We start from the raw sequence: 12893 nt of genomic DNA, 5'->3' as shown, positions 1-12893 counted from the left end.
AGCATAGTGTCAGCACCAATTCAGAGATGATTTGAGGATCTACAGCCGAGTGATACACAAATAAGATACATTTATCAGATCTCAAGAATGTATGCAGCTTTAAGATGAACAAAAATTAACACAATTAAGTTCTACTAACAGCAAGATTTTCATAAACAGAACACAAAGCAGTTTGGTCACAGATAGGAATAAAGGAATAGCTCTAGAGGGCTAATTGGCGGGAGGGTAATTAGTTGCTTATTTGAGATCAGTCTGTAGAGATACCAAGGTGCATCCTTGAAACAGCTAGTGAGTTTGTTTTCCTTTTTGTGTGAGATTCGCAGTAAAACTTTCCCATCCCTCATGAAGCTATGAGACTTTTATAATTGAACCTTTTTACCATTCTTTTTTCTTCTCAGTGCTGTCGATTTTCTTCAACCACTTCCTGTCTACATGCATTCACTTCACTCCCTTGGTCGATTGGTCTGGACCAGTATTCTAATTGTGAAAACAGTGGACAATGCCGGCATAAATACGGCCTCTTAAGCTCACCAAACACGTTACAATCTGATTGTACAATCTCCTTTAGAGCTAAAGGGCTAAAGTGGCCAGTCTGATTTTATACAAATTATTTGGATTGGTAGGTCCTCATATTGCGTAGTTTTAAATCTAAAGTTGATTATGTGAAGATTGTAACCTGTATGGTGGGCCTTATAGTGACAACACAGGAGTACAATTGGGTGGCCGTTGGCACCGCATTACACAAAGTGCCTTAACAAGGACCATTATGCAGAATCCTCAGGTGTTATTTTAATAAAAGGTGAGGATTTTAAAAGAATGACTGCCTTTCTAACTGTAAATTGGTTTCATTTCACCCATGGAACAGTGCTATCTATCTATCTATCTATCTATCTATCTATCTATCTATCTCCGGCTTCGGAGAATATACTGTTGCACACTTGGGGCGTGCCTATGTGCTAGGATGTGTCTACAGGCTGCAGACAAGCAGGTGGGTCTACCTCACAGCAGCTCATAGAGAATAAATAGTAACATGAAGCAGCCTGCTAGTCTGCCGTATGAAGATACCACCTAGTTGCGTGGTTGCACAGGTTGCAGTGCAAAGGTCACCAGATAGACATGTATTGCTGGACAAGGAAGCCAATGCATTAGATGGATTTTATCATCAATGTGCAGGAAGAGCAAGAGAGAAACACTGTTATGGAAAATTGAAAAATCTTCATTTCATTGATGACCTGAAGTTTGTTGTCTGTCTCTGTAATTCCAGGGGGGACTCATCAAATAATGATATACTTGTTAAGAATATATGGAATATGTAAAAGTTATATGAATGTACTACTTTGTAATATGGATTTTAAGTATATGAATCAGCAATAGCCGTTAGAGACAGTATACTGACATCTGGAGAACTATATGAATATTAATAAAAGTGGATTGTTTTATATTGAACTATGGGATTTTTTAATTATAATTAAATAAATATTTATTAAGTACATATATCTGAGTCCTTTCTAAACACACTCCATCACAATAGCAATATTGTAAATGATTCTTTGTTGTCTGTCTCTGGTTTTGTGAAAATGCATTTATGAAGTTACAAAACAGGTCAGCTTTGAATAGTAGAATCTACCGAATCTACCAATGACTAAAATCTTCCGCGTAGCATACAGTGTGAATTTCCTAAACTGCAGTACAAAATTCACACATCTGATGATTTGAAAACAGTTCAGTGACAAAATGCTGACTGTATAGCTGGATACACACACATACCGAAATCACTTACCGTAACTGCATGTGTTTAATACTATATACCATTATGACATCATTGTGTACCTCTCATCTATCTATCTATCTATCTATCTATCTATCTATCTATCTATCTATCTATCTATCTATCTATCTATCTATCTAATTACTGTATCTCTCTCTCTCTACCTATTCATTGAATGGTATTTAACATAAATCTTTAGCAGATCTGTGAAACATTTAGGATAGAGATCTGTAGAATACTCTGAAACAGTGCACAAGTAAGGATGAGTAATTGATTTGCAATAGAAACATACATATATATATATTTTTTGTGCCAGTAATGTTTAGGTTCTTTTTTTAAATATTTTTAAAAAACTTGGGGCTTACTTATAAAGCAGTGCATGTGGCATTCCCAAAAGATTCACTGGAGGTGAATAAAACACTTATGTAAACCCCATGCACCAGGAAGATTCACCTGCAATTTGATTGTAAAGGAGAACTATGAGGTGAGTGAAAATCACTCAGCCTCATAGTTCGAGCCGACGTGTGACAATGAATCTGTCACACGTCGGCACAATAGATCGGGAAGTGAGCGAACACATAACGTCGCTCGCTCAGTTCTCGATCATGTCCCTGCAGAGAGCCGTGACTGTCACTCACAGCTCCCTGCAGGGATTCCCCCCCTCCCCTGTCCGATCCTCCAGCGCTGACTGGTGGAACGGACTCTAGATAAGCAGAGCCAGCTGTCAATCACACATCTGGGTGGATCTCAACAGTAATGTCGGGATCCGTCCCGGCTGCGGCGGTCTCAGTATACCGTGAGCTGTAGCTTGCGATATACTGAGCTTTGGGTGACGGGAGGATGCTAGTTTGTGTCCTCCCGTGACCCTAGGGAGAACTATGGGGAAAAGCACTGACCCCATAGTTCTCCTTTAAAAAAGTTTTAGAAGGTTGTGTGAATCTCGAGCGAAACCATAGCTAAATGGATTTGATACTACATTGGCCAGTAGCTTGTTAACCTATCAATATGCTTTTAGGAGGAAATAAGAGCTCATACAGGAAACCCGCACAAACCAAGGGTGGCAAACAAATGTACAACCCTCTTGCAATTAATGTAGGCCTGTCTGCAGGAATAAATTCCTGACATGTCACAAAATATAGCAACAGTATATATGAAAAGAAAAATGTGAACCTGAACAATGACTTACATTCAATAGCACAATTCTTGCATGCTAATTATGCTAGTATTTGTTTTTTATTGCTGTTTCAAGAATTTAAAGCCAACCCCATGCTCCTTACCCCCATAGAGGACCCTCTTCCACCATGGAGGCCTCCTTCTTTGTTTTTTTATATGAGTATGGGGGGCCATGATGATGTTACCTCAGGAGATGGTGGTGCCATTGGGATCATTCAACCTGAAAAACAGGACATCTTGTGGTTGGAAAGAGGAACAGGGGGCAACTCTGGAATGAGAGTGAATATTGCAGCCGTAGATGTTTTTATTGAGAAGCTCCAGGGACTCTTTTTTAATACTTGGGGATTTTGCCAGTTTCTCCTCCCTCTATGGTTTGCTGCTGCAGATAGTTGGAAGCATTTCCTCAGTCTCCTCTCCCCTAGCAATCAGACAGCAACATTGTATCTCTGTAGCAAGTCACAAGCTGATAGGCTGTAGCAGGGAGCTGATTTATGTCAGACATTTGTGAACAAAGCCAAGAACTACACAGGCACCAAAATTTACATAACTGAGCCAGAATCTAAGGCCAGGAAGTAGATACTAACCCTGAGTAATGCCTCAATAAAGATAGTGCCATCCTTCTGGGGAAAAGCAGATGAAGGCAGGGGCGTAACTAGGAATCACAGGGCCCCATAGCAACATTTTGTATGGGGCCCTGTGATTTCTAGTTATACCTCTTGCAGAGCCCACCTGAGATACCACACAGCCCACCTGAGAGTGACCCTGCAGAGCCCACTATAGACTCTATATGGTGGGCTCTGCAGTGTCTCAGGGGGGCTGGTCACACTCCTGCACAACTCTTACCTGTAATCCCCAACCCACAGTCAGCCTCCTCCATGGTCGCCGGCGGGCCCCAGCTCCTTCTCCACCACTGCTGCCGAGCCTGGCCTCCTCCTCCACTGGCACCGAGCCTTCTTCTCCTCCTCCGCTGCCGGGCCACTCCTCTGCTGCCAACGCCAGGCCCCGGCCTCCTCCACCATAGCTCCTGGCTGTCAATGGCTCAGCACCGGCTGTGAGGAGGAATGCGCCGCTACACAGATCACTGACAGGTTGTCACTGATCTGAACAGCGGCGCGTTCCTCCACACAGCCGCCAGTAACAGCCAGCAGCCTGAGATGCCATAGCGACCTACATAGCATCAGGGGGACCCCTTTGCCCCGGGCCCCATGGCGGCCCCCTGGGTTGCTGTGGCGATAGTGCCGCCACTGGATGAAGGTATTATCAGAGGAAGTACTGTGATCTCTATTACACTTATACATCACTTAGCATGCATGCACCTAACATGAAAAATATATCTGATGCTAGGTCCACTTCGAGAACCCTAGTGAGAACTGAATCCAGGATTGTGGTGCTGTGAGGCCTTGCTGCCAGCCAGCATTCTGCACTGATATGGACAAACCCAATGACCTTTGTGTTTAATAAGTTTACACCTTCAACTTGCTGTCACTGTATGTGCAATGCAACTGCTAATGACTGATGATGAACACAATTGTTGCATCATTTAATATATTTACTTTCTGTCTGCTTCCTTCTTCATATTCATCTTTATGGCTGTTCCTACGCACATGTTTCCTGCATACACGTTTTATAATTACTGTGAAATGTTCCAGTGAGTTAACTGTGTGTGTGTTTTCTCGAATAGGTGTAGGTTACACATTGCTATTCATGCTGCCTTGATCCCACTCAGCCCCCACACTGGAAATCACATCTCATCTTTTTGTTCTTTCACAGTATACTGAAAGAAAGTCAACCTCTCTTTTTCATTATGAATACAACAGGAATAAACAAAGAAGAAAAAACAAAAAACCAGAGAGTAAAAAAGATAGTCAGAAAAACAAAATCTGCAGTAATAATGCTTGCAAATATATTAGGGTTGCACAGATACCAAGTACAGTACTCGGTACAAGTACGAGTACATGTACCGATACTTTTGAGCTCCAAGACTAGACTAGAGAAAAATTCAAAAATTAGGAGGCAGCTGTCATTGGTAAGGAGCACACGGAGCTCGTGGGATTTGTACATCTGTTTAATGTACGATTTTGTTTTTATAAATATAAATAAAGTGATGCACAGATACCAGTTTTGCGAGTACGAGTACTGGTACTTGCCGAGTACTTACAAGTACGAGTACTGATACATTTTTGTTTATTGTCATGTGACAGTTTTTCTAAAACAATACAAACTAATGATTTCAGGACAGTGGTGGAGTGCCAGAGCCAGGTCCCAGCTGCAACCGCTGCAATCCTGGTAGTTGTCATGAAAATGCCAAGTATCTGCACTGGTACTCGAAAAGTATCTGTGCATTCCTAAAATATATCCATTAATAAATGTACACTTACCCCATGGATAGTTAATATACATTTACCGACATTATTTTAAAGAGAGAAAAGATTAGCCACTGGGAAATATAGGATATCCACTCTAAAATCACAATAAAGGGCTCTTTTTATTGCGTCATTTAAAGGAGAACTATGACATGAGTGATTTCCACTCACGTCATAGTTCTAAGCCGACCTGTGACAATGAGACTGTCACAGGTCGGCTCAGTAGATCGGGAGGTGAGGGAAAACATACCGGGTTCCCTCACCTCTCGATCCTGTCACGGCTCTCTGCCGTGACAGGGGGAGGGGCTGGATTCCCCTCTCCCCGCTCCGATCTGCCAGCGCTGACTGGCGGAACGGACGGGGAGGGGGCGGGTACAGCTGGCTCTGCCTCTAGATAGGCAGAGCCAGCTGTCACTCACGCAGCTGGGCGTATCCCGTCATCTAAGTCGGGATCCGCTCCAGGTGCGGCGTCTCAGTATATCGCGAGCTGTAGCTCGCGGTATACTGAGCTTAGGGTGACGGGAGGACGCTAGTTTGTGTCCTCCCGTTACCCCAAGGAGAACTATGGGGAAAAACACTGACCCCATAGTTCTCCTTTAATACTTTGTTCAAATTTAATGCAGCCGGCTACAGGAGGGAAGCAGAAATGGCCATTGGCGATGTCAGTGCCGTAAGTAAATAATAACAGAAGTGACTGATTAGCAATGGCCAGTGTCAGGATCATGTAAACATACTCTGTCACATGGAATGTTTGGGTTAATGCATCATTAAATTGTGTTTGTACAGCCAGACAAGGAGAGTAGATTATCTTACCATCTAATGGACTGACGTGAGTGGAGATACAAGATCCCCAGATTGCTGCTGAAACCTGTCACAGATGGACTGAGCGCCGTAAAATCACCCGGCCATGATTTTTAGGTGCAACCTTTTGTGTATTTTCTGTTCATTTTTGTTTTGTGTTTTTGTTTTAAAGTTTATTGCAGTTTGTCATTGTACCTACCTGCTGCAAGTGCTATGAACAGATGCATAAATTATTGTTATAAAAGCCCAGTTTTAGATTGTAAGCTCTCACGGGCAGGGCCCTCCTTACCATCCTGTCTTGATTTGTATTATAACTGTAATATCTTCCTTATATCGTAAAGCGCTGCGCAAACTCTTATCTTGTATAATAATAAATTAATAATGATGATAATAATAATCATTATTATAATAATATCATTAATAATCTCCAGTGAAATAAACAAAATAAAAGCCTGCTTACCCTCTCCAGGCTTTAACGCTGCCCCCTGCATCCTCCTCTGGCCTGCGCTGCCAGTCTTTTCTTGTTTGACTGACGCCCATCATACATTCACCCACCTCCTGTGATTCCAGGGTGTCATAGGCCTGCCCCCTGGGGGTGCATCATCACTTCACCCTGGGCTCACAGGAGAATGTTGCCCATAACAGCAGCCATGTCATCATGACCCTAAAGCCCATGACCCTTTTTCAGCCAAATACAAATGTTAAAACTTGGCCGTGCACCCTTCCACCTCACAATGTGATTGGTAGCCTCACCCTGACCATTGGTAAGGCATGGGTTTTGGAGTGGGCAGGCCCAAGCAGTGACATCCACAATCGAGTCATTATTTGCAGGATACCACACCCCAGGTTATGGGCTCTTAGGCACCTTTCACGCCTAGGCATTTTGTAACTTAATGCTACGAGCGACAAAACCCTCAAGACAAGGAATCCCATTCATTTCTATGACCCCTGTTCACACCTGAAATTTGTTTTGGCTTTTTTCACATTGAAGTCTATGGGACCAAAAAGTGCTGTATTCTGCCAAACAGTAGCTCGTGTATTTTTCCAGTGACACCTTCAAGCAGAGACCGTAGCTAGCTCTTTTTGCGCCCGAGGCAAGAACAGAAAATAGTGCCCCCCCCCCCAATAGACGTGTGCGGTATGTGGCATCATGTGCCCCACCTCCAGGATGGCGGCACGCATGCTCCTCTACCCATACAGCTATGTTGGCCACCTGGCACCCCTGTTGCCAATGGTACCCTGTGCTCGCCATGGCAACAGGGTCGAGGGGGCGCAGCCAGGCTGGCCCTGGATGTACCCCCTCTCAGCTGCGTCTGAGGCGAGTGCCTCACTCGCCCCATGGTAGCTACAGCCCTGCCATCAAGTGTGACAAGGGGCCATAGAAATCAATGGCATTCCTTGTCTTGAGCGTTTTGTCATGCTTACCTTTGAGCGACAAAACACCTAGGCTGAGAAAGGGGACTAAGGGTTACTCAAGGATTACCGCAAACATATGCCTGAATCTATATTTCAGTTTTAGTTTGCTGTGTTAAAATCAGTACAGATACCCCTGAATGGCATAAACTGGAATTCTCCTTTAAAGAAAGAGAACCCTCACCTACTGATACTCACTTTCTCTGTGTTCCCCCTGCAACCCCACTACATGAACTCCATGTTGGAGCTTACCCAAGGTTAATGTGTGTCTCTCTTCCCTCCCTCCTTGAGAGGGTTTAGGTCTAGCAATTGGCTCCCGAGCCTGAAAACTTTATTTGGAAGGAGTTTACATGCCCCCTTATACCAAGAACCATCATGTATTCACTGAGGGCTGAGACTGGAGTGGTGTAGGAGCCTTCTGAAAATATCAGTGGTTGGCGGTGTCTGCCTTTAAACTCTTTCAAAGCAAAGCAACAGACTCTTCAAGATGGACGCAGAGTCTTCTCTGTTGATTTTGCAAAAGAGCCCTTTCATATGTACTCACCTAACCATTTACAAACCTTCATAAAATGTAACCATTCAGAATGTAATGGCTCTGGCATAGAGATGCGATTATTGCAGTACTGGTTCGAGGTTAATCAAACAATTTTCATTTCCCCTCCAAGGTCACAAGAGTGGGCTTTAAAGTTCAGGACCAAATGCTGCTATTTTAATTTAGCGTGTTGAAGGACACAATGCAGAGAAGGCCGAGAGTCCTTGTTTCTGTACAGAAGCTGTGATTGCCTGCTCATCACACAAGCACATTTTTATTGTTTATGCTCTTATGTAATTTCTTGCAGTTGGGAAAGCACCTGATGGGAGAGTCCAGCGCTGTAAAGAGGATTGTGCAATATTATGGCAAGAAAGTGCAGCCTATTTCTGTAACTGTTCAGGTAATCGCCAACAGACCGATCCTGTGTACAGGTGAAGTAAGAACTGATGTTGGTCTGTTATTAGTGTCAGTATAATGTGTATTGTGATTTTAATAAATGACCTACTAACCACTGTTTGCTTTTAAACTGGCCATAACACATAATGCCAGATATGTTTCAGAGAAACAAAGCTTTCCACGAAAAAAACAAAATATGTACACACATACACACACGCACACGCAAGTGACATCCATTAACCTTATTGTGACCAACAGCCCTTTAAAGACGTATTCAGTTTTCAGGTAACACTGTACAAACAACTGGTCAGGCTTAGATTATTCACTAAATTACTATGGGATTCAATACTGACTAAAATCATCATTATTAACCCCTTGTCCTCGCATACCTAAATGATTATACACAATGTAAATTTGAAATTTAGTTTCATTTTAACAAATGAGACAGGGTAGGGGCATTAAGATAAGAAGAAACTTCCCTCAAAGCTGTAAACAGTAGGATCTGTGGCGGTCAGGCTTCTAGTCCACGTGACCTGGAGCCACAACGGCACTAAGAAGGGCCTTGAAGTAGTATTAAACTACAAAACATTGTGCCAGTAATGCATTTAGATCAAAACAAATATACATTTTTGCCCAAGCAATTGCTGTCACTATGTTTTAGAACTGCTGCCTCCAACTCTCTCAGCTTCCCTGAACTTCCTGTCCAGTAAAAGATCACAAACAGAGACTCCATGCTCCAAACTACAACTCCACATGTTACCACACAAGTAAACAAAAGCCTATGCCATGAGATTCTTGGTTCACATATATTGCAGTAGATGCCCAAGTTTGCCAACTCCATCTAAGCAACTTTTGCCAACTCCATCTTGATCATTTGCATTCACAGGTTCTCCTCCTGTTTCCCAGGGCTGCATACACGCCTCCAAGCTAACTCTTTGCCCATCCGAGAGCGCTGTTTATATGTTTTTTCTGCAACTTCATCTAAGTAATCCCTCCTGACCAGGTTTTACTATCTTGCCTTCCATATACTTAAACAGCCATTTGTGTTTGATCTCCAAGGACAGTCCTTGAATTCAATATTTATTATTATTATTATTATTATTATTATTGGTATTTATATAGCGCTGACAATTTTACATAGTTGCACATTAACATCACTCCCTGCCCTAAGGTCCCTCTCTCACATGCATACATAGAGGGCTAATTTAGACAGGAGCCAATGAACCTTCCAGCATGTCTTTGGAGTGAGGGAGAAAACTGGATTACCCAGAGGAAACCCATACAAGCACAGAGAGTACATGCATTTTGGTCACTTGTCCTGAAAAAATGTATCCTTGGTTTTGGAAACAGGCCAACTGGTTTTTTTTTTAACTCTATTTCTTATATCCCATGAAACATATTTATTATCATTGTGGTAAATTTAATTTTCAAAATGGGTTTGTATTTTTATTTAGCATGTAAGATAGAATTGGAAAAATAACATAGATTAGTCACATAAGTTCTTCAAAAAGTGTTTGTGGATGTTGTTGTAAAATGCTGGCAGCGATGTTATCTGCTATGACTGTCCCTGATTTTTCCACCTAATTGTTTGGATGTTGGGACAGGAAATCATATCACATTGGCACAACTAGTTTTTTGCAACTCCAATGACATGCTGGAAGGTTAATTGGCTCCTGTCTAAATTGGCCCTGTATGTATGCATGTGAGATAGGGACCTTAGATTGTAAGATCCTTGAGGGCAAGGATTGATGTGCATGTGCACTGTGTAAAGCACTGCATAAACTATCGCCGCTATATAAATACCAGTAATTAAAAAATAACATTTTCTGCTAGACTCCAAATGAGTCAAAGGTGCAGTAGATACGTTGACCAGACTGTACAAACTTGACCATACACCCACAGCTGAGCCCAGATTGGGTTTGTAGGTCATGGTCCATTTATCAAGCACTCTATTTTCTCTATAAATCCACCAGGTACTCACACAAAGGCACTTATCCAACATCTAATGTGTTTAGCACTGAAAAACAAAAATGTCCCATCAATGTCAGCACACAGGACTCCATACTATGACTTATCCCAAGGAACACGCTTTTTCTGATCTCAGGCTGCTGTAAGGAAAGCCCTATTGTGTCATAAATCAATGGTCATAGTGAACAGTTACATTCAGCTGAGTCGCACACTAACATTTTCCCTGTGGCAACAAGAGCCTGGATTTACACTGAATGACTATGTTAGGAGTGTAGCAAAAGGTTAATCTTCCCTTATCACCTGTAAATTAGCATTACTCCACCCACAATGGGGAGTAAACAGGCAGGGCTTCTTTTCACATGGTAAAATATTTTGTTTGTTATGTAAAAGCTTTAATTGGAAGGGGGGAAAAAATCAGAATAAAAATAAAAAACAAAAACAGCCAGGGTTTGCAGATAATCAATTTTAAAATTGGCTTCCAGTTTACAGAAAGGACTTATTTCGAAAAGGGTGTTTTAGATGTTTACATACTCCCTTATGTGGAATGAGTTCATTAAATAAACAAATAAGGTCTAGCCGAGGACTGCCGGAACAGCTTCCTTAGGCCATAGGCTTTAGAGGGCCATCGATTGTAGAGACACAATCCAACCACCCTTGGGGCAATCTGTACTCAGAGTGTTCAATAAAAATATCATAACTCCAGCCAAAAGCGTCGATCCACAGAGATAGCTGGAAACAATGCTTACTGATAACCTTGCAGCCCAGGAAAAGTGCACAAAAAGTGATTAGTTCACAAGATCACTGGCAGGATCAACATCTGAACTTGTTGAACAGATATAATAGAAAATGTGGATTGGTATATTTAACAAACCAAAAGGGAATAAATAAGAGAAATTCGTTCTTAGGGTTTACAAACACTTTAAGGATAGAAGGTGGAGCCATACCAATCACTTGTTCAGTCCAGAACTGCCAGTTTACAGAACAGATTTATACTAAATATGCAATTATTTATCAAACTTGCATAGTAGTTGTTCTGTGTTTCTGACTTAGGCCCCTTTCACATGTGATTTTCCGATCAGGTCCACCTGTTAGTTTTTCTGGTGAACCTGATCGGATGCTCAATGTTAGGTCTATGGGCCAGCAGATGTATATGCTGGTCTATTTGGATCTGATCACCTTTGAGTCCGAGATTCGAGAATGAAAAAAACAAACGAAACAGAGTTCCGTTTTGACGGACCTGAACAGGATGGATTGGAGTTACTCAGATGTTAACAAACACATGTCCATTAACATCCGACTGCCACAGACCTTAACATGGGTCCAGTTAGTTCAGTATTTTCCATCACAAGATGGAGGCAAAAATTGAAAGGACACTATACTGCTCCGATCAGCAGGGGATCTGTTCACGGTTTGGTTTGTTTAGTTGTGCAAAGGGAGCCAAAAAGCTTGGTGCTAACATACTGCAAAGCACGATATTGCTTTCTTTACCTCTATCACAAATCTGAGAAAAAGGTTTTGTCCCTCACTGAAGGTTAGGCGGTGGATCCATGCAGCTCATTCCCTAATGCCACTCAAGAAAAATAAGCCATGGTCATTTTTGTCCTCCTTTGTCACTTTCTCCCTTCACTTTTCTTTTCACCACATAGTGGCCTCCTGGTCCTCCCAGAACCTTTTGATGTCAATTGTTGTTGTTCCACCCATGTTGGACAGCCATAGGGCCATAAACTTTTATAGGTCACAGCCCAGCGAAGGCAATATTGGGACATGATTGTTGTAAACAGAAGTGGGTGGTTCACTTCAGGCCTGGAGAATAGTACTTATCTCCATGATGTTTGAGTCACAGCTTAACAATCATGAGATTATTTTGCAGTCGTAGATTCCCTCAGGTGACCGAGGACATGGCTCAAACTGAGTGTGTTGATGAGCAGCTCAGTGTCTGATCACCAAGTTCCCAGCTGATTGGGGCTGTGTCTAGGGTCATACATGATTTTCCCATGCTTCAATACCCAGAGGCTATACTTCTAAACCTACTTAACAAAGGCTTTCCTCAATAAGGACCTGAAAATCCAGGTTACTGGATATTCTGCATCTTGGTTTTTTTCTGGAACCTTCTCACTGAATTTATTGAACTTTTTCGTGTTAACGTCCCCAGTTTTCACTGTCATGTTTGAGGAAAACACACGGAAGTATAAGATTTCAGTGGGACAAATGGCAACTGAATGTTGGGTTATTGGCTAAGATTTTTTTTTCCTCCTGACTGACTATGCAGCACTGTGCCCAAACTTCAGCCCAAATGACATCTGGGTGCAGGTCTTTCATTAACTGCCTCTCTGCAGCAGTCAGAAGCTGTACAGAGGGAATGGAACTGGTCATGTCATCTGTCATCCATTATGAACTCTAAAGCAACCCGTAAGCATGAGAGGATAATTTTATGTCTTTAAACCTCCTCCTCTGCATGCACATGAACACGAATGAGCTG

This window comes from Nanorana parkeri, unplaced genomic scaffold, assembly GCF_000935625.1.
Source record: "Nanorana parkeri isolate BGI_ZX_2015 unplaced genomic scaffold, ASM93562v1 scaffold1, whole genome shotgun sequence".
Taxonomy (NCBI): domain Eukaryota; kingdom Metazoa; phylum Chordata; class Amphibia; order Anura; family Dicroglossidae; genus Nanorana; species Nanorana parkeri.
Note: the sequence above shows the minus strand (reverse complement) of the source record.